The following is a 26,225-nucleotide window of genomic DNA, read 5'->3' on the forward strand; positions in this document are numbered from 1 at the left end:
GCTAACATGATTGAATGCAGAGCAGGCTGCCTGGTTTCCTAAATTATTTTAATAACAGAAAGAATGTAGCTGGAATGCCAGGCTAAGATCTCTACCTGGATAAGGGCCCAGATTTTATTTAATCTCTAAAAGTCTCTCTCTCTGCTATTTTATTTATTTATTTATTTTAATAAATAAGCTTGTTGCAAAGTCATTACTTTTTCATTATGGAGATTGTCATGACAAGGTCCCCAGGAAGAAAAGTCTCAGATTCCGTTCAATGCTGCATAATCCCACAGCTTCAGGTAGAAAGAATAGGTCTTGTAGAATAAGTGAACAATGGAAACAGAGAAGGAGCCTGCCTCCCTTCAAAACCTGTATTAGATCAGCTACTAAATCCAGCTCTCATACATACCCAGACCAGGTATTACGTTTCTAGAGACTTTGGTGGGTCACCAGTGCTGTGAACCATCCGAAGACACGTGGGATCCTGGTGTCCTCTCTCTGGCCATGTCCACGTGGGCACGTTTCCATTCCAGTTGCCTGTGGGATCTGATCCACAGTGCTGCTGAGAACCAGCCTTGGGAGCCCACATCCAGCATGATGTGGGTGGTGAAAGGAGGGTGGGATGTCCTCAGAGATGGGTGGGTAAGAGGTAGACAGCTGGAATATGTGCCATCTCTGCTGACTGACCATGAGTCTGTAGGAACAGTGATAATCTGCACATAAATAAATGTGCCCATCGAAGGAGCCAAATTAAAAACAAAACCATAACCATTTGATTTCTCCCCTTAGGAGGAAAAAAAAAAAAAAAAAGAGTCGTGTTTTTTCTCACATGAAAGAATTTAAACATTTTACTTTCATCTGCCCTTGTTGTGCCTTAACAAAGCTAGCCAATCGCTCGATATCTTGGCTCTGATTTTGGGGACTATTTTTTTATTCCTCTAAGAGATTCAGAGGGTGGTAAAAAGCTTCATTGTAATTCAGTAATTAGTATGTCTCCTTCTCTTGACCAGGAATGCAAGGGTATCCTTTTCTGTGAATGTCATTTTCTCTCTGGGCTCTTGTGCTTTAATTTCTTAGATGTGAAAACAGGAACAGAAGATGAATTAGGTATTGAAATGAGAGGACATGAATATGACTCTGTTCTCCTACAGAACTTTTTCTTTTAAAGAGAATAAACTTTTATAGTTAAGCAAAACAGAATAAAGGGCTTTATAAATCAATTGTAATGAACCAAATGTTTTCATCCTTCTAGAACTTTATTCAGGAGAACAAACTTGGTTTAAAGAAAATCTGAAGCTTTAGAGCACTTAGTTCCTGCATATTTTCTCTTCTCCCACCTACCGTCTAGGCAATCTGGCTTTTTTTCTCAAGTTATTCATCTGGGTTCTGTGGTTTAGGTGGATAAATATTGTATCCACCAAATAAAATGTTTATGCCTAATACAGGAGTGCTTAATAAGTTAGTGATGCACAAGTATTAAACTAGAAAGGCAATGTTTGGTGCCTGGATGAAGAGGTCCTGGGTGAGATGAGCTTGTCTACCTCTGCTTTCAGATGCACAGGAATTAGTTTGAAAGAAATGAAATATAATGAAAAAAACAGGACACTCTAGCTGATGAAGGAGTGGACTCAAACATTGCTAAGATTTGTTTTCTTGGCTGTACGTATTTTTTTTCCTTAAAGGCACATTTGCATTCTGCCTTTCCCAGTTTCACAGGGGGTCTGTCTCATCCAAGCTCCACCAGTGTATTGCCTTTCACCACCTGCCCGATGATGGCTGAGCTGTTGTGAGGTTGAAAGCCCCAGTGCTAAAACATCGTGGACAGTGTGTGAGAGGGACATGTGCCTGTCTCAGCACTGCCCGTCTCTCCCCTGCTCCATCCCTGACCTCTCTAACACTGCAGTGCAGATGGGAAGACTTCACCTTGCTTTAAAAGTAGGCTTCAGGATTTTTAAGGGATTGCTTCATGTCTAAATAATTCTCCACATCCCTGAATCATGCTGAATCCTCACAGGAGATGATTGTCTTGCTGGTTGCAGCAGAGATCTCTTTGTGAAGGAGTTGGGCTATTCTCGGGGGTACCCCAAGGATGTGGAACTCAGCCCAGAACAACCGCAAATGTTGCTGCTTTCCGGCACGTACAAGTGATGTCTTTGCCCTCCCATCCTCCAGAACCAACAGGGGCCTGAATTTTTTATTCCAAGGACTGGGCTGGGACCTGACAGACCCTTGTCAGTTCTCTGTGTCTGTTCACTGTGCTTGTGTCTGGGACAAAGACCTGAGCAGACGACGGGAAAAGGCACCATCACCGCTTCGCCGGGCTGCGAGTCCCTTGGACGTTTCTGAGCATGCCAGATGCCTGGGTGCCAAGAGCTCTGCTACTCATCCCAAGTCCTTGTCCTGATCATCCGAGGGCTTCCTGTGACGTCTTCCTTGGTAGTCAGAGCAGGGAGTATTCACAGCAATGCTGCTCAGTAAACACTCGTTTCATGGAAAAAAACAGAGGCTTTTTCTTTTGTTGGAAATATTTCATGAATTATTTTTGTTTAGGAAAACATGATATCATTCTGATGGTAAGAAAACAAACCAGCAGGCCAGCTTTCTGTTACTCTTAAAATATCACCTCCTATTTTTCATTTAGGAATATAAAAGAAGAAAGTGGAGAAATGAAATAACCAAGACCAAACCTTATGTCTGCTTCTTAGCTTTTGCTTCTTTTTCTGCCTTTGGCCAATGCTTTTAAAAAATAAAAGTGAGGAAGAGAGTGTGAAAAGAGTATTTTTTTCCCCTTGCAATTTGAAAATGTAAAAGTTGAAAAAGAGTGGATTGCTTTTCATTGTAAAGTTATTTTTTTGGGGGTAGAAAATTTCTTTTAAATCAAACCCCTATTTTTCGGTGAAGACGTTTGAACCAGTTTGGCTCACCACACTTCATGGCTCTGCCTCCTCAGACCACAAATTATAGATGTCATAACAAATGTCAAAAATACAGCAGACATAATAAATTATATATGCACAGACAAAAGTGCACTCAGTCATACATACACACACATGCATGTGTGTATATATATATGTATATATATAGTCATCTGTCTGTGTATAAATGCATGCTTGTGTGTGCACAATGTGAAGTAGACCTGAAGTAGACTTGCAAGCCAAGGAAGTCCCTGAGAGGTCCTGCTTCAGGAGCGTCTCCTTTGGCTGTTAGGAAGATCTCTTTCCGTACAATATTAATCTGTGCTCTCCTCTGTTTTTACAGGTTCTATCAAATTCTCTGATTGAAATAAAGTCTATCCAGCAGCACACATTGAGGATGTGTTTCAACCAGTTGCTGGGTGCATCTATAGACTATATGAGGAAAGCCCAAAAGCTTTGCTTGTGTCATGAGAGAATGGCAATACCACCTAGACATTACATCTGAGGTGGGATATAAAAATTCATTCCTTAGAAGAGAGCCTTTCAGATCGGAGTGGGAACACTTCACACCTGCCAGTGCATTTCATTAGGCCACGTGGTGACCATATGAAGAAGGGAGGATACGTGAGATCCAAGTTCCTCCCCTTACACTTCCTCCACGGGGCAGCCAAGGCACGTCTTGTGCCCTTCTCATCTTCCAGGCTGGCTCCCAAGGTCTGGGTGGACCAAGGCAGCTCAAGGCACGTGCATTGCAGAGCATGATGTAGAAATCTTTGGCTGAACACCGAGTGACCTGGTGTGTCCTCTCAGCATGACTCTAGGCAAACGGGTCTCTTGGCAGGGCTTTTTCCCTCTGGTGCAACTTTGAGCTGATGTGTTTACACTGCCTCCAATTTCACTGCCACCTCTGTGGCAGTTCTGGGATGTCTGCTCTGCACAGCACTGTGTCTTCAAGCCTGTCCTGATGCTCTGAAGCCACTGTTTCAGCTGGGCCCAATTATAATCTTAATTATAACAGTTATAATCCCAAAGCACTGGTGAAAAGCAAGCTCTGAAGACAGCTCATGCACCTTCTTTTATCACTGTAGGGATATCTGGGTCCTAAGGTAATGGCTTCCTACTTGGCTTTCAAAGAGAGACATCAAGAATGAAGCAGTGACTTGAGATGCTGGCAGTTTCTGCCCTCTACCAGTCTTCCATGCTACTTCAAATTTTGCAGCCGTTCCTCTGCACAGCACCAGGACCGTGACTGCAGACCCATTTCCCACACTGCCGTCAAACATGAGTCCTGCAAATAACAACAGATCAAGGGCGCCTGCCCCCCACCCAGAAGCTTTTATTCCTGGATCCCTCCTCAGTGCCCAGCAAAAGGGGAGGTGGTCCTCACAGCATGATCTGAAGAACATTTGGGCTCTGACAGCACAAAGGGAAGTGAAGGGAGGAACAAGTACTTGAAATGAATGGCCTGCATGCACAGCTGGGTTTGCAACACTGTTATGGTCCAGAATATTTCTGTGCCAAAAAAAAAAAAAAAAAAAAAAAAAAAAAAAAAAAGCTCCCTTGGTTAATGATTCTGCTTCACGTTTATTTAAGCCTTGTATTTTGTTGTGCAACCCTTCATTGACAGATGTGCTCACAGCATTTAGGGTATAAGCCCAGTACTTTTTATCCCTGTTAAATATCAAAGAGGGACGTGAAATGCAATCTGTTTTTAAAAGACATTCGTTGAAATCTATTTTTGTTGCTGCTAAAAATATGTATTTATTGTGTGTCTAGGAAAGAACTTCTTGGTCTGGCTCAGCAGCTGCTCTGAGCCATCTGTAAATGTGCTTTCAGCCTCAGGTACAAAGCAGTGGCCCAGGGACTCTGGTTTGCCCCTCCAGAAGTCATCTGAGCAGTTTGGCAAGTCTGCAGTAGAGCTATGGCATTTTCCCTCCCAGTGAGCTACTTTAGCTACTCAAAAGGAGTTTCTGCTGCTAGGCAGGTACTGCAGTCCCCAGTGTGCCTTCCTATGTATAAGGTAGGTACAAACCTGCTGGAATAAATCGGGCTGGCCTTGGAGCAGCAAGAAAGGTTCCCAGCAGTCTGAGGACAGGAGCAGCCATGTGGAGGAGGAAATTCAGGGCTTCAGGAAAGACAGAGAAGAATACTTATCATGCAAAGTCATCCCCCTTAGAAATGCAGACAGGCAGAGCTTCCAGGTGTGTTGCTGTGGGGATGACATCCTCCACGAAGCAGCTGAGAAGGTCTCTCCCCAACACACAAGATGTGGTACAGGCTATGAGCTGTGCTGGGTGGGACTCTGCAGGGATAAGGAACTGACTGTTTCACCTTTCTGACTCTTACTCTTGGGAGCTGGTGTCTATCCCTGTTTTTTTTGTCTGTCCCTCACACTTCACAGAGCAGGTACGTCTACACAAGGGCTTAGGGACACAACAACATGCAGGCATCTCCAACACCCTCATGTTTGGAGAGGGATTCATGTGGACCTCTTCTGCCAGGACATACAGCTCCTTCACAGTTTTCCTTGTTTTCCAACTGCACTTCAGAAGCACTGAGATCCATCCCAGGGAGGTACTGGGCAGGTACTGTTAAAGTATTTTTCATCCCCTGTCCTCAATATATAAAAAAAACAGCATAATCACATACTGGCAAAGAGGCCATGTCTGTATCTACCTGAAATCATACATGACATAGTCGTTTTGTTTGGTCAGTAGAAGGAGTTTTCATCTGATCTAAAGACACCATATTAATATAAGTGGCTGACTGACCTATTTTATTATTTTTATTTTATTTTATTTTATTTTATTTTATTTTATTTTATTTTATTTTATTTTATTTTATTTTATTTTATTTTATTTTATTTTATTTTATTTTATTTTATTTTATTTTATTTTTGTGTGTAGTTAAATAATCAGGTGGTGGTATTTATAGCACTTAAAGTGCTATTTATAGCACTTTGCACTGATAATGAGTTTGGTGGTTTGACATAACTGCTGGGTCACACTTGGGATTTGTTCCTTTCATCACACCTGGCTTGTTGGATTTGCAAAGTCAGCTGGGCTGGGTGGTGCTTTTAATTAACTGAATGCTACACTGCTGTCCAATGCAAAAGGCAGTTTCACTCTATTGGAAGGGGTCCCGAGTGGCTCAAGTTAAATAAAACTACTTGATGTATTCCTTTGCTAAATAATCTCAGAGCTACTTCTTGCCCCAGTTATATTGCTTTGACGTCAAGCAGCAAGCATTGCTTGTGGTGCTGAAAACTAGTTTTTAGTATTTCCTATAAGCTCTCTAATACTTATATTTTTAGAGATTTAAAGCAGGTTGTTCTTTTCAATGTTACAGTTTGAAGGGGATGAGTCTGCACGGGAAGGCCGTTTGTGCTGTGATGTGGCTGGACTGTGAACCTTATAACACATAGTTTGCTTCACTTTTCACTGACAGCTCTGATGCAAGAGAAAAGTCAGAGGGCAAGACACACATTGTATGCAAACAGGAAAATCGTTTCTTCTGGGATCTGTTCATAAATGGTAAATGGCTTCACACCTTTGCTGTAATGTGTTGTCAGTGACAACAGGGTGCGATGACAAGAACAGTACACAGAGAAAGGTTTTTGGTTAAATTAAGCCTCTGATAGTAAGAGAGACCCAATATGCTACCTGGCTGCTCAAAGACAGAGGCATATCAAAGAGAAAAAAAGGAACATGAAGAAATCCTAAAAGCAACTCTTGTTGGCTAAGATCCAAGAGTTAAGGAACAAACCTGGCCAAAAGGATTATGAAGAGATAAGTGAGAACAAAAGCAATTTAGTTTTATAATTGTTTTAAAATTAAGCTAGTTACATGCTATTTTACTGAGAGAGGCAAAAAAAGCAAAGCAAAACATGGCTTGAGATATAGAAACATCTCTCTAATGGGACCTAGGACAGTCCCAGGGTTATTATGCAGAATAAATTTCAATATTTTTGTGCCAGTGGGGTACTGGTTGGAGCCCTGGAGAAAGCTGTGGTCAAGCACTTGGTGGGGTGGTCATGGACAGGCTTTTGAAGGAGCTGTAGCTGAAAGTAGCCAAGGTGTGAGCCAGGCTGTGCCCCTTGGCCCGATAGGATGGAGAGAGGTCCTGCACAGTTTTTAATTTAATGCTACAGGCATAGCCCATCTGATCAATGTTCTTGTGACTTGTTTGAGCTCCTTGATCTCAAGGAGGAGCCCTTCTCCTCTCCCTCTTCTCTCCTACAGGACAAAGGAAAGGAGTGTATCATTTGCTGCACAGACAAGGGCCAACCCAGCTTCATTCCACACATCAGAGGGTTGAATCAGAAAGGAAAGGATTAAAGTTGCTCAAGCAAAGCTAAATCTGTCATTTCTTAATTTTGCATGTGAAACACTGTTCTTATATGTAAGCATTAGTGTTATAAGTGCTTTGCTGTGCAAGTGCTGAGTATGAGCCCAGACCCTACCTTACAGCTTGACCAAGCAATGCTTTGTCTTTGATGAGCAAGTGCTATTGCTTGAGTCATTCTGAAACAGATAAAGGAAGCAACAGAGAAATCACTAGGGAGGATGCAAATAAAGAGCATGGGTCACTTTTGGGTTCCCACAGACTCTGCAAAGATGAGGAGCTTGTTTTTGGTGCCCTTATCTAGAGATACACCTTTGATGCCTGCTGCAGCTTACCTGGGGATTTTAAGCCCAGATGATACCTGAGTGGTCCCTCTTTTTCATGGAGACCATAGTTTGGGGTGGCAGAAGGGGTATACATATATGCTTGAGCCTAGATCCTGGGGAGAACGAAGTTTGGTGTGATAGGGTGAAGCAGGAAGAATAGCAAGCTGTTGTTTTTGCTGAGTCCCTTGCTTTCTGGTAGAGCAAAGCCTGGCCTTCCTTAGACAAGTTCAACGTGAGCACTGGTCACGAACTTAGGAAAATTAGTTTTAGTATAAAACAACACTCATGGTATTCTGTCCCTTCCACTTCCTTCCTTTACTGCTGTGTTAAAAGGTCAAGGACAAATGTTGAAGCACTGAAGAGTTTGTAGCAAGTGTTTCCTTCTCTCAATTTCACCCCTTCGATGTGTTTAGGTCTCTTTATGTTAACCTTGCAAGAAGCTGCTGCAGTCTGTGAGTAGCAGGAGATCTGCTTAGAATTGGTTTGTGAATACAATTTTGGCTTTTGGCTTTTGGTTGAAACCAACCAACCAAACTGAGGTAACACAAATTAGTGTGGGCTTTCTCAGAGTTTTGGCAAAAATTGATACAAAATCTACTTTTTTTTTTTTTTTTTTTCCCCAAGGAAGTTCTGAGTTTGGACCCAAAACTGTTTGGGTTTGGCAATTTTGGGGTTGCAGTTTTTCTTTTCTTGACATTTTCAATTTTTCATTGGGAAAGCAAATGCTATGAAAGTTATTGTTAAGATGAAAAATCCCCTTTCCTGTGGTAGTAATTTCTTGTATGGTCTTCCTCAAAGGAGATCAGCTGGCAGGACTTCTGACATGGGGCAGGTGGATAGGAAACCCTGAATGCTTGTGTCTTAAACGTTGGCAAATGACAAAACCCTCAAATGGCCTTTGCTTCCATCTTCTCATCTGACACAGAGACCCTTATTCTGTTCCTAGCTCTTCAGCTGGTCCAGAAAGGCATGAAGGTATATACAAACTAACCATTTATTTAAGGATACAGTCTGATTTCAGACTCTTTAGGGATGATGTACTTGAAACTGTTCTCCAAAAATTCTGATATTTAAGAGCTTGTCCTCCAAATAGACCCAGAAATAGATCTTAGCAATGGTGTCTGCTAACAGTACAAGCGTTGGCTTACCTTGGCCACCAAATGGTAGCATTGGTCTGGATTTTGCCTGACAAGCAGCTGCACTGGGAAAAAACAGTGACGTGAGAACAGTTATTTATTCCTGTGTCCTTGAACCTAATCTCCAAATAGATTTTTTAGGTATACTGACATATCTAGATCCTCTGTTCTGAACTCTGTTCTCTGCTTTTACTCCCTGTTACTCAAAGTGCAGCTATTCAACTTACGGAGTAAGTTATTGTGAAGGTGAACGGGTTAGCCAGGGGTGCCGTCTTCATTTCTCCTAGCTGCTCAAAAGAGGCATGACTAAGACAGCTTATGGCAAATGAGGCAGGAATCATGAACAAATGTAGGACTTGAACTACTGACACCCAGCGTGGACCTGTATTGCAGCTGTGGGAAGCATGATCTCACACAGACAACACCTTTCTCCTCTCCTCATACCCCGTCCTTGGTAAGGAACTCCACTGACAGACTGTGTCATCCATGGGGTGTTGCCCTTGGTCATGTTTGATTTTTAAAGGAAATTTGGCTAGGCTAGCAGAAATTGGAGTGGTGGAATTTCATTATGACAATGTCATGGGAGCATAATGTCATAGCTTGTCAGAAAACCTGTGCTAATGGACTTTGCTGGATATGGAGAGGTCTGTCATTAGATGTTCACATAGCTTTGAGTTAGGAACTGTTGTGGGTAATGATCTGCAGACAGTCTAACACAGAGTCATCAGAAAGAGGAAAGAAGCCTTTTGGCTTCTGTACTACTGTTAACTCTCTACCCAGATCTGCTCAAAGGGAAGAGGACTACTTCAGGCACTCTAAATTGTCCAGTTCATGTCGCCTGTACTCACTTTTTCCATGTCCCTTTCAGCTATTCAGTATAACCCCCCAAAATTAAGCCTCTCTTACACCTGCTTTGGGCAGCTAGGATAAATGAAGATGGCACCTTATGCCATTAACTTCTGGCCATCCTGTTCATCTCCACAATAACTCACTCCATAGGTTGAATATCTGCACTTTGAGTCACAGGTCTTTTCTAATCTTTTTATGCCCTCTGCTGTATCTCTGTTTTGTCCCTGTGATTCCTCCTTGGGGATCTGTTGTCCTGCTTGTCCAGCATGTGAAACAGGAGTCATAAAGGTAATCTGGAAAGCCTGGACTGCTGTGAGAGGTGAGCCCAGATTGAGAACAACAGAAATATACTGGGAAAGTAAAAAAACAACAACAAGGCTAAAAAACATCCCTGCAACAGAGGGGCCATTCCAGTGAAGAACAGTTTTACCTTTCTTGAGTGAGGCCTGCATGAGTTTCCATTTTTTTTTTTTTTCTTTTTCAATTCAAGGTATATATCTATACTGAGCTACATCTCTAACTTCCAGATCTTTTTTTTTTTTTTTTTTTTTGTGCTGCCCCAGACTCACCACTGTCTGTGTGGGTGCCCCTCTTCTATCAACAGAATACTATTGTCAGTGGGATTTTGGGTTGGCCTCAGTGGTCAAGAAGCCAGTGTACTCCCTGGCTTTGTTTAGATGCCTTCTGTTTCTTCTTTGGTACTGACCTCAGAGATGGCTGTGGCAGATGACTCAGACAGCAGGGTCAGTATCCTCTTGCTCAAGTGGTTTTGGGAATAAAGAGGTGACAGATTTAGAGAAAACACTGATAATTTTTATTTATTTATTTATTTTAAATCTATGCTGTACCTTTTCTACTTTCTCTCATTCTTATTTTTTAAAGTAATTTCCAGCTCTCTTTTTTTTGTCTGTCTGTTTGCTTGTTTTGTTTTATTTGTTTTTCCCCTGGTGGTGTCTGAGCTTGCACTTATTTTAAAGCCAAGCAGCCACTTACATGACAGACAGTTGTATCCTCTGGATGTCTGTTATCAGCCAGCACAAACAGGCAGCAATGCAAATCTGCACACCCCGAGGGAGTACTCTCCTCACCTGGATGATCACAAGTGCACGGGGGCATTCTTAGCCTGTACACATCACTTCTCAGGAGGACTGGGCAACGTGCAATGTTATCTTGTACCTTGTACATCATGCCTGCTGAGCCATCACGCATTGTGTTCCCAAGCTGTTGCTTTGTCAGCCTCTGGAAACACGCTGTCTTCAAGCGGATTTAGGATCCCGGTGATTACTTCCAGGTTCTGACTACTGCATGAGCTCTGTTATGCATAGCTGGGGGAAATAATTAGCTCAGATTTTATTGCTGTCTGCTGGAAGGCAATCAATTGACATTGCACTTTGATCACATAGGATACAATTCTTCCCACTCGACTTCTGATGTAATTACGGACTTAGGTTGCCTCTGTGGTTGGTGGGGCATTGACACTTTGAATTTGTCCGATTTTGAGATGAGAAGGCTACACTTCGCCTTTGGCTAAGAAGGGGCCTGGTTCTGCCTGCCAAAAGCCCTGCCAACTGCAGCAGAACAGCTCACTGAGGAAAGCATAAGGTGGGAAGGAGGGCAAGGGCAGCAGGGTCCTTGGTGATTCACGCTGAGAGTGAAATTGAGCTTAAATCTGTGAGCAAGGGGAATGTCGCATACCTATATCATGCTCTTGATGATCACACAGCTGGCTCCTGCCTTCTGTACCCCTGTCTGAAGCTGACACTGCAGCACAGCCTCTCCATCACCCCTCCATCCTGATGCAGCTGCTCTCTGGTGCATCATCTACCACTTCAGGTCAATTGACAGGGCCCATCCAGGGGTGTGTTTTGAAAGGTCTGTGATACCAGCTCACAGGTGAGGCTGAGTATCCTGGTTGCCAGTCCTTACCAGCTGCCTTCTGCAACTTAGCCCCTCACACAGTCTGAAGTACTGCACCCACCATGCTCTGTGGACTACATGATGCAGGGGTCTCAGATACTAGGAAATCTTGGAGGTCTGGAGAAGGAAGTAGGCTGTAGGGAACCTTCTCCATCCTCCCACCCAGGTCTTTTGCCCTGGCTGGTTGATGCTCCAGCAGTCCTTCCTGGAAAAGACTGGGTGTGATTCAGCCAAAATGCCTTCTTAGACACCCTTTGCAGTGCAATCTATGTGTTTGCCAAAAGGGTGCAGTTAGTGAGGTGAGAGAGAAATTATTTAGGGTATTTCTTTTCTTTTCTTTTCTTTTCTTTTCTTTTCTTTTCTTTTCTTTTCTTTTCTTTTCTTTTCTTTTCTTTTCTTTTCTTTTCTTTTCTTTTCTTTTCTTTTCTTTTCTTTTCTTTTCTTTTCTTTTCTTTTCTTTTCTTTTCTTTTCTTTTCTTTTCTTTTCTTTTCTTTTCTTTTCTTTTCTTTTCTTCCTTTCCTTTCCTTTCCTTTCCTTTCCTTTCCTTTCCTTTCCTTTCCTTTCCTTTCCTTTCCTTTCCTTTCCTTTCCTTTCCTTTCCTTTCCTTTCCTTTCCTTTCCTTTCCTTTCCCTTTCCCTTTCCCTTTCCCTTTCCCTTTCCCTTTCCCTTTCCCTTTCCCTTTCCCTTTCCCTTTCCCTTTCCCTTTCCCTTTCCCTTTCCCTTTCCCTTTCCCTTTCCCTTTCCCTTTCCCTTTCCCTTTCCCTTTCCCTTTCCCTTTCCCTTTTCCTTTCTCTTGCTCTCTCTCTCTCCATTTTTTTTTTCTTAAACAAAAAGAAGTAGTTGAACTATATTAACAAAGAAGACAATACAAGCTGAATATCACAGGGGAGAAAAGCCCTGGCTGTGAGACTTCTCTAATCTTCCAAGGGAAATGGTGGAAACTGTATCACTCAGGACATTAAAAATAAGCAACAAAGAGCACTACAAAAAAATGCTGTTGCCTTAATTGACAAGTAGGTGGACTGAAATGGCTTCATGTATCTTTTACATTTATCAATTCTTCTCAGAGCTATCCTCGGCATCCTAAAGAAATATCCTTTGGCTGCGAGCACTTTGTCTCACAAGTAATTAAGTAGAAATGAGTATATCACTAAGTACATTTCAATGTGTGTCCTCAACTGGCTGGAACTCAACCCGGGGATTCAGGATCTGCTTGTAATTAACATTCCATAGTAAGACTCCACACCCTCTATTTGTCTCTTCCTAATTATGTGTTGGAAATGCACATTTCTCCTGCCATTAGAGATTTCAGCAGAGGAGTTCTAGCTGGGCTTTAAATTGCCTTCTACCTCAATTTAAATATTCCCTGTTATTTTAGGTTTGTAGACATTACACAAGTAAGCTTTTTCTCAAGGCGTCACAGGAAAACAAACCACTGACTCAAAAAAAAAAAAAAAAAAAAAAAAAAAAGACATAAAAAAAACAAACCAAAAAAATGCTGAACTGCCTCTTGGGTTGGCGATATCACGGATTTAGGCTGCGATCTGTTAGTTCTTGTGGGTTTCAATGCTGGCTGTTAAATGTATTACTCCCAATTAGCACAAGAGCCTGTGGATGCGAGGCGCAATTGTGAATGGGGCTGCTCTGGGTTCTTCTTTCTGTGAAACTGCTTTTCCTGCCAGTTCATCAGAGGAACATTTTCATGGCAATGTATCAGCTGGCAGGGATTGTTACGGGGAAGGTTTGACTGTGTTAGGAAATGGAGAGATGGAGCACTTCAACTTAGGCTGAATGGAGGCTTTAACTGGGGGCTGGCTGAAGGAGAATGAATGGCTCATACTCCCTGAACTTGCTGTGCCCAAAGGTATATGCAGAGGGCTGGGAGGAGATGTGGTGTGTCACAGCTGGCACAGCTGGCTGGGGACTGGCTGATAGCAGAGTGGCAGCAGTAGTCCTTACACCGCACCTAGAAAAAATCCCAAAAAATCATCTCTGCATCAGCAGAGAGACTTACCACCCCTGTGCATGTCTTATGAGGGTCCCCAGGGAGACGGGAGGAAGCATTGGCTTCGTCCCTCTTTCTAGCAGGAAAAGAAGGAACCCCCCCAGCAGAGCTCCTCTGGCTGGGTACTGCTACCACTCCGCTGCCAGGGCCGTGCTGGGATAATGCGTGTCTGAGGGAAACCAAAACAGTTTGTTCCCAGACTCCACACAGCTTCTAGTGCCCTTGACTGTAATGGTAATTAAAAGCAAACAAATCTGGATGAGCCCTGCGAGGCTGCCAGTTCCCCACAGAGACACCTCAGCTTTCCTTTATGTTTTGTATGGTAATAGGAGGCCTGGTGGTGAACTCCTCACTGCTACTAGTGAATGGTGACATATGAGATGTCATCCTGGAGCCAGTGGATGAAATTGTGGCTCTGCTGAAGCTGGTGGCAAAACTCCCATAGAGTTCAATGGAGCCAGAGCATTTTGTGCAGTTATTTTCCATATATAATTCATTCGGGGGATATCCACACACACACAGCCCAGAACTTTTTTTTTTCTTTCTCTGAGTTTTTTTCTCTAATAAGTTAACAATAAGAAAAAGGCTTTTTATTTTTATTTTTATTTTTTTTTCTGGAATGGTTCATATTTGGGAAATCCAATTCTGACCTACTAAGGCTGCTCTGACTGTTTTAGCCGTGAGGCAAATTTGCAAACTGGCCTAGGGAAGCTGGTACTTGTTATTGTTGCTTCAAAGACAGTCTATGTGGGAGAGGGAATGAGATGTGTTGGGATTAAAATACCCTAGCCGTAAAAAGCAGTAATAATTACCGTCTACATGTGGGCAAGTCAAAAGGGGTTATTACCAAAAGAAATTTAAACTCTTTCTGTTTGCAGAAAAAAAAAAAAAAAGCCTGCCTAAAATCCAGCGTTATTCATGTGTGCAGCATAGATTGTTTTTAAATACTGTTTTCTTCAAATGTCACTTTTGTGAGGCCAGTTCTAAATGGATCAAGATGACATTAAAACATTTGGCACCAGGTAAGTGAGGGTATAAAGGGAATCACAGACAGCCCTTGGACATGGTGTGCCAGTGGATTCACTCCTGTGAAAGAGCACAGCTCTCTCCTGAGAGGCAGGCTGTGGGCTCCATATCTCACCTAGAGCCTGGGTCTTGATAGGGTCAGTATGTGCACTGAGCAGTGCATCTTTTAGCACCGCATCTTGCTGTCCTCTCCTGAATCCAGGTCAGGCAATCAATAGATTGTTAGATTTGTAAAGTATCATCAGAAAATCTGGGGTGACTTCACACAGATACTGTGCACTTCCATATATCCCAGCCTGGATTCCAGTAACTTGCGATCGAATAGTTTGTGCCTACCCAAAACAAGTCCATCCATCACATAAGAATACTGCTGCTCAGTACACCTCATAATTTCATGCTGATTAGTTTTGCACCCGGTGTCTTCTCATTGATTTTAGTGAAAATATTCCTCAGAATTATTAAAGGAAATTGGAGAAGAATAAAATTTCTGCAAAGATACATGCTAATGGACTTTGTGCTGTCCCATCTTCTGCATGGACTTTGTCAGAGAACTATAACAGAGATCTGTTGGTTTTGCGGGGTTTGGGCTGCTCTGCTTGTTAATAAAATCACCAGTCCAACTCCAAACATAAGGATTGGTCTATGTGGTTGAAAATATGAACTGAAAATGTTTCGATTATGAAAAGAAGGGCTTCTTCATCTGCTGTAATTAGTAGGACAGTTTCCTAACCTACAGTTGCTTGTGTGAGAAAATTCCTTATGCCTGAAAAATCTTGGCTGAGGATGCCACATGCCATTCCTCCAGCCTCCAGTTTTGTGTTAGAAGTTGAAAGAGTGTGAAAGAGTGTGTGTGTGTGTAATGCCACCGCTTCATTATAACTTTTACTCATAAAACGTCATGCCACAATTCTGTCAGCTCCAAGATTAAGGCATTTAATAGCGTCATTTGGGTTGTGTCTTATACCAAGATTCAATCAGTTCTTTGTTGCATACGCTGTTGGCTATCATTTGATTGGGCAATGCCTGAATGTACATTGGTTTGGAAAAGCTGTTGCACAATACTCTATTCCCTGTTGCTTCATGGAAACTTGGACTTCCTCTTAGCTTCACTTTCTGTGAGCTACACGCTGCTGGGGAGCTGTCATTGAACCAGAAACCAGTCATGATGAGAGCATCTGTTTTATTTGTTTATTTATTTTTTCTATTCCAGGTCCACAAACTCACTCCAGTTACACATGGGTTTCATTTATATGGTTATCAAAACCTATTTCTTCAGTTGCTTCCTGGCTGTACATGGGGCAGAAGCCAGAACATTTTCCTTCCTTAAGGCCCTCTTATATAAAGTTTGGCAAATATCTTCCTTTTATTTTATTGTTACATGTATCTTTTTCTTGCCATCTGTTGAAAAGATTTTGCTTATATAACAACTGTTTTCATCATTTATATCACCACAGAGTAGAAATCGCCTATAGACACAGAATTTTTCTTGCACTCGCTAGCTATTTCACACCCACCTGTTTATGAAGTGGTTTGAGTATGTATATCCTCAGCAGCTCATGGATCCAAAAATATCCAGCTGCTTTACAGATCTAATGAAAGCTGCACTTGTGGACATGAAGAAATAAAGCCCATGAATTTTGCTATGTTTTCATGAGTCCTGCTGGTTCACAATGGGGTGATCCCAGAGGTTTCTGAGACTGTCTGACTTCCTGCCCCCCTCTTTCTGGCAACATGAAGGGTTTCAACTGGGTGCTCAGAGAGGCTGGGTGGGCCTTGCTCTCGCTCTTGCATTCCCATGAGTGCTGCTGCCTTCTGTGCTACTCTCTGTAGAGAGAAATAGCACCTCTTGGGTACAGCTTATCACATCCTCGTGCAGATGTCCAAAGAAGACCAGATGGCTTGTGTGCTAGAAATGATCTGTTTCACTACCAACGATTATACAGGGATGCCAGGCCACTGGAGTCATTGGTATTGGCATGTTAAGCTGAATAAGATGAATACTGCCCAAGTATCCCAACTGAGTAGATGGCTCTGTTACCTCCAGCAAGTGTCTGTTTATTCTTACAGTACTGCTAGCAAACTCATGGTTGCCCCTGTTCCTGAAGGACCACCGAGCATGTAGAGTGCAGAGTCTAACTCATGGCAACTGTTGAATAACTGAACTGGGAGGCCAGGAGCATTCAGAGAAGGTAATTTCATCTGGTAACCAAGGCAGTCTTTGTACTGTACTGTGATGACTCCAAACCATCTGATGGAGATTTTACTGAAAGCAAATTAGATAGATTTCCGTCCATGTTTCTGCTGACCAGATTTTGTCTCCAAGGCAGCTCTGTTCTTCACTGGACTTGGATCTGTGTAAGTTGTAGGCACCACTTCTCCCACACAGCTTTGGCATTTTGAGGTTTTTCTTTTCTCTTGTGGGTGCCGTAGCAGTGTGTGGTTATGATGCACTGGGATTTCAGTTGCCCTGACATCCTTGTCCTGGGTCTCTCCCTTTCTATCTGTACTCTGCGAAGACTCTTTGGTTGTCACTTGCAATATCTCTTGTTCCAGTAAGTGATTCCTTACAATACAGAAAAGCTGCCAGTAGGTCCCCAAGGCAATTGATATGTTTGTGCCATCATCTGAAAATTGCTTAAATGGCCCAAAAATCAACACTTGCTGCCAGCTGGTCACTTTGAAATCAGCAGGGCCTTTAAATCAACAAACATTTACGGCCTCTTGTGTTTTCTCCATGCCATGAGCTGAGAAACAGCTGTTTGTTTTTCCCATTTTCTTTCCCAGCTTTTATTTGCTCCCTTGCTGTGCAGTTGTCAAGGCACTTTTACTATACCTATACAAGCTCTTTCTTTGTCCCAATGTGGCAGCTCTCCTGGATAGTGACGGCTGAGCTGCAGTAGTTGACAGGCTCGAGCATACCTTCTGCTGTAGGCAGGAGGGAATTCTGAATGCAAGACAGAAATGTGGCAGCTGTAGGTGTGCACCCTTGTGGTATGAATTTGTTCCTGAACTAAAGAGAAAGGTGTATAGATCAACCATATACATACAGGATCCTCTTTTGGGATCAGGGAGACGGATCAGATGGGCCACCTCTCTCCAAGTCCTTCCCCAGTCTGTGGTTCAGTACCATGTTGATGAATGCGTAATATGTGATCTGGACTTCCTGATGGTCTAATGAATGTTAACCTTAGAGCAGAAGTGGAAAAAAAAAATAAAAAAAAGTGCATTACTTTAATATTGAATGCTCCTAACTTGAAACCTTTGGCTGATGAAAACAAAAGCATATGCTGCTGCTCTTGCTCTGCACATTCTGCAGAGTCAGGGTATCCCTGGTGTGGATTGCTGAAGGCCAGGATATTTTAGTTAAAAATAAACCCAGAGCAATCATGACAGGCTTGTAAATTAATGTGGTGCGTTCTCTGAGCACCAGCTCTCATCAGGGTTACTCCGGTGATCTTTCAGTGTCGTCCATCACCAGGGCCCTATCGCTCTAATGATGCATTTCATATTAAAGTGGCTCCAGTTGCTGGGAAGAGATTCTGCACACTCAAATTGTAAAAAGTAATACTGTTGTTAACCTCAAGTGTTCTCCTTTTTCCAATGGTGCCCTGGAGAATACAGCAAATAGCTTCCACAGACAGAAATCCTATTTATTATTTGGCTGCATTTAAAGCAAAACGTTTTCCTTTGCTGCAGCCTTTCAAACTCTGTTGAGAATTTCTGATGATTAACTGATGAACTGTGTTGTAAAGCTGGTGCTGCCATCCAGATTAACTTTTATTAATAGTTTTTTGGGCTGGACTGAAATAATGCAATCTGCCCTTGAGACGGGGGCAACCATGTGATTGCCTGGGCCAGCAATGCCATGGGAAGCGAGTAGTGACTCAGAGTCTTGCTTTGGTGGCTGGTTCCCCTTTGTTCCCAGGGGAATTCCTATATATTAGCTCCTTCCCAGACATGTCTTACTTCCCTCTTTGCAGTGGGTCTTGCTGGTGGAGTTGTCTGTGAATTTCCCCTGCTCCCCCCTTGCCGCCTGTAGCCCTCCTGGGCTCTCCATTGCCCCTGCTCACATGTGGTCTTGTATCAGCATACGCTGCCACATGCTGTTTCCACTCCTTTAGACAAAAACATCTCCTTTGTACATGCAGAAGCAGGAAGTCAGACGTCTGAGTAGTCTTCCCACAAATTTCAAGAATTACTCACGTTCATTGTCATTCTCTCTGCACTGCACTGCCCGGGGCGGCCTCGAGCTTTGCTGAGATCTGAGGGCACACCCATTGATGTGAGGAAGAGCAGAAACGTGTTTATGCCAGGCAGACACCAGCCACCCGTCACTCGCATGCCCCAGACCTCGTCCTGCCTCTGATGCCCAACGCATACTGGATCCACATGCCCTGGGCCTGAGCTTCCTCCCAGGACACTTTTCCCACCTCTCTACTGGGTGGTGAAGAGTAGGTCTGAGGGCAGGCTTAAACATGTTTAAACATCTTATCCTTGTGTTTTCTGCCTGCACTAGATTGGCCACAGCTTCTCCGTTTGTGGCTTGGCTGCATGGTTCCTCTTTGTGCTGGGAAAGACCCCTGCTGCCTTGCTGTGGAGGACATAAAGCCCTTCTCAGAATGGTCATTTGGGGTGGGATTCTTACCGCATGGCAGAGTCAGGTTCCTGGTATAACCTACTGGTGTGGGCTAGCTAGGCATGCAGCAAGGAGAGATGGGCATCTCGGGAGGCCGATTCCTCCCACCTGCTGTAGGTATTTGTGTTGGAGTGGAATGACTCATCCTCTGGACATGCCTCTTACCACTGACTACAAGGAAAGGCTGGACAACTGGCTAAGACAAGGCACCTAAGGTTTTATATGTCTTCATTTAGGTCAGATGAATCCCTGCTCTAGGTGTCTTAGGATGTCTGGTAACAACTTTGTCCCAAGCTGTCTTTGGCCTACATGTGTTTGATCCATCCAGGCTGACTGGATGAGTGATCACTGGTCTACAAACAGCATGGACGTGCTGTGGCTCCTCATCTCCAACGTAATGTTAACTACATGAGCAGTGTGTGGGTCTGGTCCTCAGAGCAGGCTTGGACCAAAAACCTGTGTATTTCGTGACCCACTCAAAAGTGTGGGCATATGTGTAAACACCTGCTTGTTCTGGTCAGTTCATGGTCATGCCTGCCATCTTACCTCTAAATCTTCCAGACCAGCAACACAGATCATCCTCTTCAGAACATACTAGTGTTACTTCAGAAACAAGAAATGGCCCAAATAATTTAGTGTATATACAATAGTGTAGAGCTTCTGGTTGCCCCCACTGGCTCCCTGCTGGTTGGGATATGTCCAGACTTGAAGAAATGTGAGGTAAATGTAGCCTGAGTTTCTACTGTGGTCTGTACCACAGATCTGGACAATGTGCAGCTGATCATGGCTCTGCATACCAAAGGTATCTTCCCTTTGGTATTCTGAAAGACCAGCTTTCAGAGAGAAGGTTAACTTCAGACCTGCCATGTGTAAGGCATGTGCTGACTAGTGTGTATGCAGTTCAGCAGCAGTTCGTTTTATACATCACGGAATTAAGCCAAGAAGCTCCTCAGCTCTGTTTTGCAGGCTGCTTTCTCCAAACAATCAGGTATTTCAAACTTCTAATAAACATGATGATAGTAGAAATGGATGGTGACTTGAAGCCTGTCTCCTGGTCCTCTGAATTCTCTCTGTCTCTGAAGCTTATGTTGACTCTCTGCTACCTTTTGCTTGAGAAACAGTTTATAAACTACTTGGGGTGCAAGGCATTTTTATTCTATATTTGTCCACTACCCTGAACAATGACCCTGCTTGGGCCCAGCACATGGGTTCTGAACCATGCTGTTAGAGCAATATAATTAATAATCATTTAAAGCTTCTGAACCCACGGAATTAAAACCGCATGCAGTATTCGCTATACAACTGTTTTGGTTTGAGAGATTCGGTTAAATACTGACTCAGTGATTAGGATATGTAGGTTGGGATTAGGGTGATAAACAGTTCAGCATTACATCAGTTAGTCATAAACAGCAACGAAAAAGGGCCCACACTATTTCTAGTGCTTCCCTGATGTCATTTAATTGGAAGGAACTGGGTTGCCAGAATGCATGTTGAGATGGTCTGTGTTTAGTCTCTGGCGGGTCAGGGGGAGATTTCTACTTTCATACCATTGTTTTTGCCACAAATAATGTTACCAGTAACTCCTTTTTTCTTGCCTATCAGTTATGTTTTGTATAATTAAAACTAATTACTAGGTATGAATAAATCTAATTCTGGTGGGAGTAAACTGCATTTACCATATTTATTCTCTCCATGACTGACCTTTTCTGTGAAAGGCTTTATAAATCCACACTTCTGAGGCATGGGGAAAAGTGTGCTTGCTTCTGTGTTGACTGATTTGCAATGCAGTTCAACGCTACAGAAACGCATATAGCCTTAATGACTCCAAATCACAGCCACTGGAGCGTAAAAAGCTCCTGTTGAGTTCAGGACTGAAAAGAGATGAAAGGTAAGCGAGACACCTGGTTCTCATCTACAAGAAGGGCTCTTAGATGCTAGCCTGGGAAGAAAAGCAGGTTTGCTGAAGACATTCTAGCTGTTTGTATGTCTGCTTTCCATTTCCAGCTACTAAATGACATGAAAAGACAGCTGTCAATAGGGAAAGTATTTTGCTTGTTTAGTGTTGCATGTGACCTGGGACTGTTGCCATTACTGGGATGTTATCCCTTCACTGGGGAGATTGTGAATGGAACAAGATGGGGTAGAAGGAGAGGAGGATGCTCCACATGATGCTGTCTTTTGCAAAAGAGGTTTTGGCACTTGACAGCAGTAAAAAAAAATAAATATAAATAAAAAAAAAAAATCTTACAAGTTGTGGAGGGGATGCCTTTCTGGGGAGAAGATACTCTGTGATGCCTGACCTAGTCCTACCTTGTCACCAATGGGTGAAGTCTTTGCAGCACCCCATTAATGATGAGCTGTGTGTGTGTTATGGGGAGAAGAAAGGGCTATATCTATATGGCTAAGACTTTAAGCTAATTACCTGGCTTCTCTGCATACACGTATTTTCACAGAATATCCCCAAAGTATCCTGAAATAAAGCATGGAGTGAGACAGATATTTCAGGAGCTGCACTGCTAAGATTTTGACTTTTTTTTTTTTTTGTACTAGACACCTCCATTTCCTCCTGTTTTCTGAACATTGTAAACAACTCTCAGGTGGAAGTGACAACTGAACCCAGGAAAGATTGAGAAATTTTGGCTGGGCAAGCAAACTCCCAGTCTTCTCACCCACTCAGTTCACACTGTCTTCGAAGTGGCCTTTCTTTCTCTGCCACACATCCACTCCTACATGGGTTCTTCCAGCACTCAAGGCCAAGACCCATGCTGACTTTTGCTCTCTCCTGATTTAAACTGTGGAGTTCTGAGCTGCAACTCACGTTTGCTCAGACAGTGGAGATGTAGATATGACATAACCAATTCACCCTGTTTCCTGTAAGCACAAATGGTTCCCAGGAAGTTGTGTTAGGGCTAGCAGGTGAATTCTTGACTGGTCTCAGTGCTGGAACCACCTGTGCATTCAAAAGAGCACTCCTGGAAGAAGGTCTCCTCTGATGGTGGCTGTGGGTGGCCTTGCAGCTCTACCAGCCTCAGAGTGGACCCAAGGACCGCTGGGCTGCACCTTGGGGATGAGTGTGCTTGTGAAAGTCCTGAGCAGGCAGATTGATGCTCCTCCAGCCTGTTTCATTTACTATAACAAAGATCACTCTGTAGGAAGAGAAGGAAGCCTCTTGCCTATTCAGGAGTTTCACAAGCGTGGTGCACTCGTGTTTCTAGTTGTGGGAAAGCCCCAGAACGTGGGTTGGGTTGAAGGGACTGTGCAGGTGATTTTACAGAAGTCCTACCTAAGTCCCTTAGTTGCACAAAAATCTCATTTTTCTTTTAGGTTTGCACATGTGGCATTCAGACATGCAGTGACTGTGGAGAATAACTCATGTTTGTCCACAAAAACATTTTCCCACCTGTTAGCTGGAGAACAGTCTGAACCAGGAGGAGATCCTAGGTACTGCCTTTTTTAAGAAAGACACCAAATACAGGAAATGGGGATGGTCAGAGCTGAGTGCAGCCTCAGTGACAATGGTGATGCTGCACAGACCCTTTATCTTCCTCCTCCACTCACCCACTGCAGCAAGTCTGCATTGGACAGGGCACTCGCACTGACCATGTCACTTTTGTGTGAGTCAACAGGATGATAGGAGGAAAAGCAGGAGCTGCAGAAATAAATTTGAACACCTAGAAGCTGTGTTACGCTGGATCTTGTAGTAATATGATGCAAAATGCACAATATATTACCTGTCCAAAGGAAACTGACATACACAGAATCATGCACAGTGGTTATTCCTGCTGATGTGCTCATAAATGGCCACCCTTAGCACTGTGGGCTGGATTTTGGGCCTGAGCTATTCCTATGGACTGATATAATGGATGTAAGTTATCTCTGAGGCTGCTGTTCATAAAGAATACCTTTGGTCCATGGCAGTTGCCCTTCTTTCCTCTCTCTTTAAAAAGAGTTTGGGGAATGGCGACTCCAAGTAGGAGCTGTGCAGACCTATTAGGTGCTCTGAACTGCTGCCAAAGCAGCCTCTCACCCTCCATTGACTACAAAGGGAACCTGTGGAGACTAGCCTTTGCAGGCTAATGTTAGCCCTTGTGATTATTGCCCTAGGCTCCAACCATAGTTACTGAAGAAAGACAGCAAGCCACCTTTGAGTTACTCCTTCCCAACCTTTGGAGCCTTCATGTCTCTTTTTTTAGTACAGGGAGCAATACTTGGTGAAAGCACCTAAGTGGGATCCCCCATGTAGGTGGTGTGATTCCTCCCTCAGATTTGTTGTGTATGCTTTGGATCTGATTGGTTCTACAGATCAACTTCCAGCCCAATTTAATTGAATAGAAGGGATTTTTGTCTAAATGGACCTTCTGGAGGTTTCAGGTCAGGAGAGCAAAGCAGGTGCTACCATGAAGAAGAGGGTCAGGGAAAGGAGAATTTGCTGGGCCATGCTCTTATTTTAGCTTTCAAAGCAGAAACAGCTTCTGGATCACATCATGTGGAATGGAAATTGGAAGCAATAAGATTTCCCACATCTGTCACCCCAACAAGCACAGCTCTGTTGTTTCACCAGTCTCAACTTCACTATTGCACTTTAGCCACTAAAGGATGGTTTCAAGCTCCAAAGTGCAGAACCAATTGTGTCTATATGTGCGCATAGGGCAAAGTGGCTTTCACCTTCAGGGGTAGTTCTGGAAGATCTTGGAAGGACTGAGGAGGAAACAAGACCCAAAGAGTTCCTCTGTCCTGATCCAGCTCACATGCTGGGTCTGAGGAACACGGTGGTTGGTGTTACATCAGTTTGCTTTCCCCCCAGTGCTGGGAGGCTGGTGCTGTTACAAGCAGTGGACACTGGCATTCCCATGCCTCTGAGGTCAGTGGAGCCTGGTGGAGTGCGATTTCCTGGGATGACCTTTCAGCCTCACATGTATCAAGTCTGAGTTCACAACATAGACTGCTCCATAAATCTTGTGTTTATTTTCTGGTACATCCCGTCCCAGCAGCCCATGCACTTCATAATGTACTGCTGCAGAGGGCAGCTCTCAGACAACAGAGGAAATGTATCTTAGGCATTCCTTTCTCGTTCCCATCCCAAAACTTTTCCCCAGTTTTGATCCCTATTGTTTGGATTCCTTAAAAGTCTCTAGAAAACCTCATCCTCTGGTGTCTCCCAGGACTCCTCTCCCAGGATTTCAGGGGTTAATATCCTTGAAGCATCGCATTGGGAAGCAGTGCAAGTCTGTTCATGCAGTTGACAGTGCCCTTTTATTATTGCTTCTATCTCTCCTATCAGATGTCTCACTCTTAAACAGGGTTGTTATTAAGATAATTAGTTAATGTGGGTTATTTTATTATGGTAGTCTTATTTGGTTTGATTGCACGCTCAGCTGACACATGTCATAAAAGCAACAAAAGCATTAAGAAGTTGCATAATTGGCAAAACTGAACTGTCAGTGCTGTGGAGTCCAGAAAATCGCGGAGGGGAGAAATGTACAGACTCCATAGAGACGCGGGTCCTTCAGTGAACCTTGGATTTCTCCTCCGAGCATTTATTAGTCAGGAAAATGACTGGCATTTCCTCTTCTGTGTTTTAATTTTCTGTGCTTGTGCTGTATTTTCTGATCTTTGCTTCAGCCTGAAGAGGAAGGCAGCTTAGTCTTGTTTATCTTTGCCAGAGATTCCTTCGTTTTGGGAACCACATCGGAAATAACTTTGGATGAAGGCAGACGAAAGGCTTTAAAAAGCATCTATCAAGTAATCAAGTCGGTCCGTGTGTCATATTTCCTGACCATCTATTGCCTTGGTATCTGCCGCTGGCACACGTCCCAGCGCCGTCAAACTAGTGCAACCCTATTTTCATTTATATCCAGCATTCCTCTCTTCAAATCCAGCTTCATCAGTATAAAATCCTGGCAACTTTCATCTCCTTAATCTTGTGAGTCTTCCTTGTGCACCCTCCTGACATACAAGCTGAGGAAAAAATATTACCTTTTCAGCCCTGGTCTGAGAAGCTGCATTTCAGCGCATCCCAGCATGGCTCTGCTCTGAGCTCTGACCTGTGCAACCATCTCTTTGTTTGTGTCCATCTTCTCCAGGCTCGGACTGGAGCTGCAAGTGGAACACTCCCAGGTTGCTAAACTCTGACCAATTTGCAGCCATGTCGACCTGCAAATATTTCCTCCAGAGTTTGAGATTTTTGGCATCCCAAGTTTCCTGGATGTGCTTACATCATCCCTGTGTGGAGGAGGACTTGGCCGTATGGTTAGAATGTGCTCTGTGTAATTGAACAAGTTCCCTCAAAAATACCCCAGCAATTTTACCAGTTCTTGCCCTGGGTTATGAGGCATGTGATGTAGCCCTCGGGACAGGAGAGGAAAAAGCCCTCCCAAGAGGCATTTCCTGAGCTAATTTGATAACTTTAGGATTTGAAATGGTGGAGAAAGAAAAATCTCAAGCAAGAAACAAGCTGGTAAAGCAGCATGGGCATATAAATAATGTAAAAAATACATCTTGATGTTTCAGAGCGTGGCCAAAGGAAATTGATCCCTAGTGCATTAAACCAGTGCCAGTGGATTACGAGCAGTCTATATCCAGAGAAACTGTGTTCCAACCATGGGCACTGCTGCAGTGAGGGTTTGGCCTTTGAAGTACCCTTTTGCAACTGCTGAAAGAGGGATTTTAGGGACAAGCGCTGCTGCATACAAAGAAAGCCTGAAAGTCCCTTCATGCACACTGCTCTTTCAAGGTGTTCTCCTGAGGCACAAAGCACCGGAGAGGAAGGCTCCTGTCAGCTTTCCGAGACACCGAAAATTGGGCATTATATATTTTAGGTCATCACTTAAAACCCAAAAAAGCAGCAAGGAGGGCACACAAAAGCATTCTAGCTGGAGCTCTTCTCAGTCTCCTGGAAGAGACAATGGGAGCAGTTCACGAGCAGAGGCGCACAGCTGCAGCGTGCTCGGCGGCTTGCTGCGCACAGGGTAGAGATCAGAATGCAGAACCATTAACCAAGTCGCCTGATTGTTACCGACAGATTAGAAAAAAAACACCCTTCTGCCAACTTTACACATTCACGGCCTCTTGTCTTTGTGAGTCAG

This window comes from Aythya fuligula, chromosome 1 (genome assembly GCF_009819795.1).
Source record: "Aythya fuligula isolate bAytFul2 chromosome 1, bAytFul2.pri, whole genome shotgun sequence".
Classification (NCBI taxonomy): Eukaryota; Metazoa; Chordata; class Aves; order Anseriformes; family Anatidae; genus Aythya; species Aythya fuligula.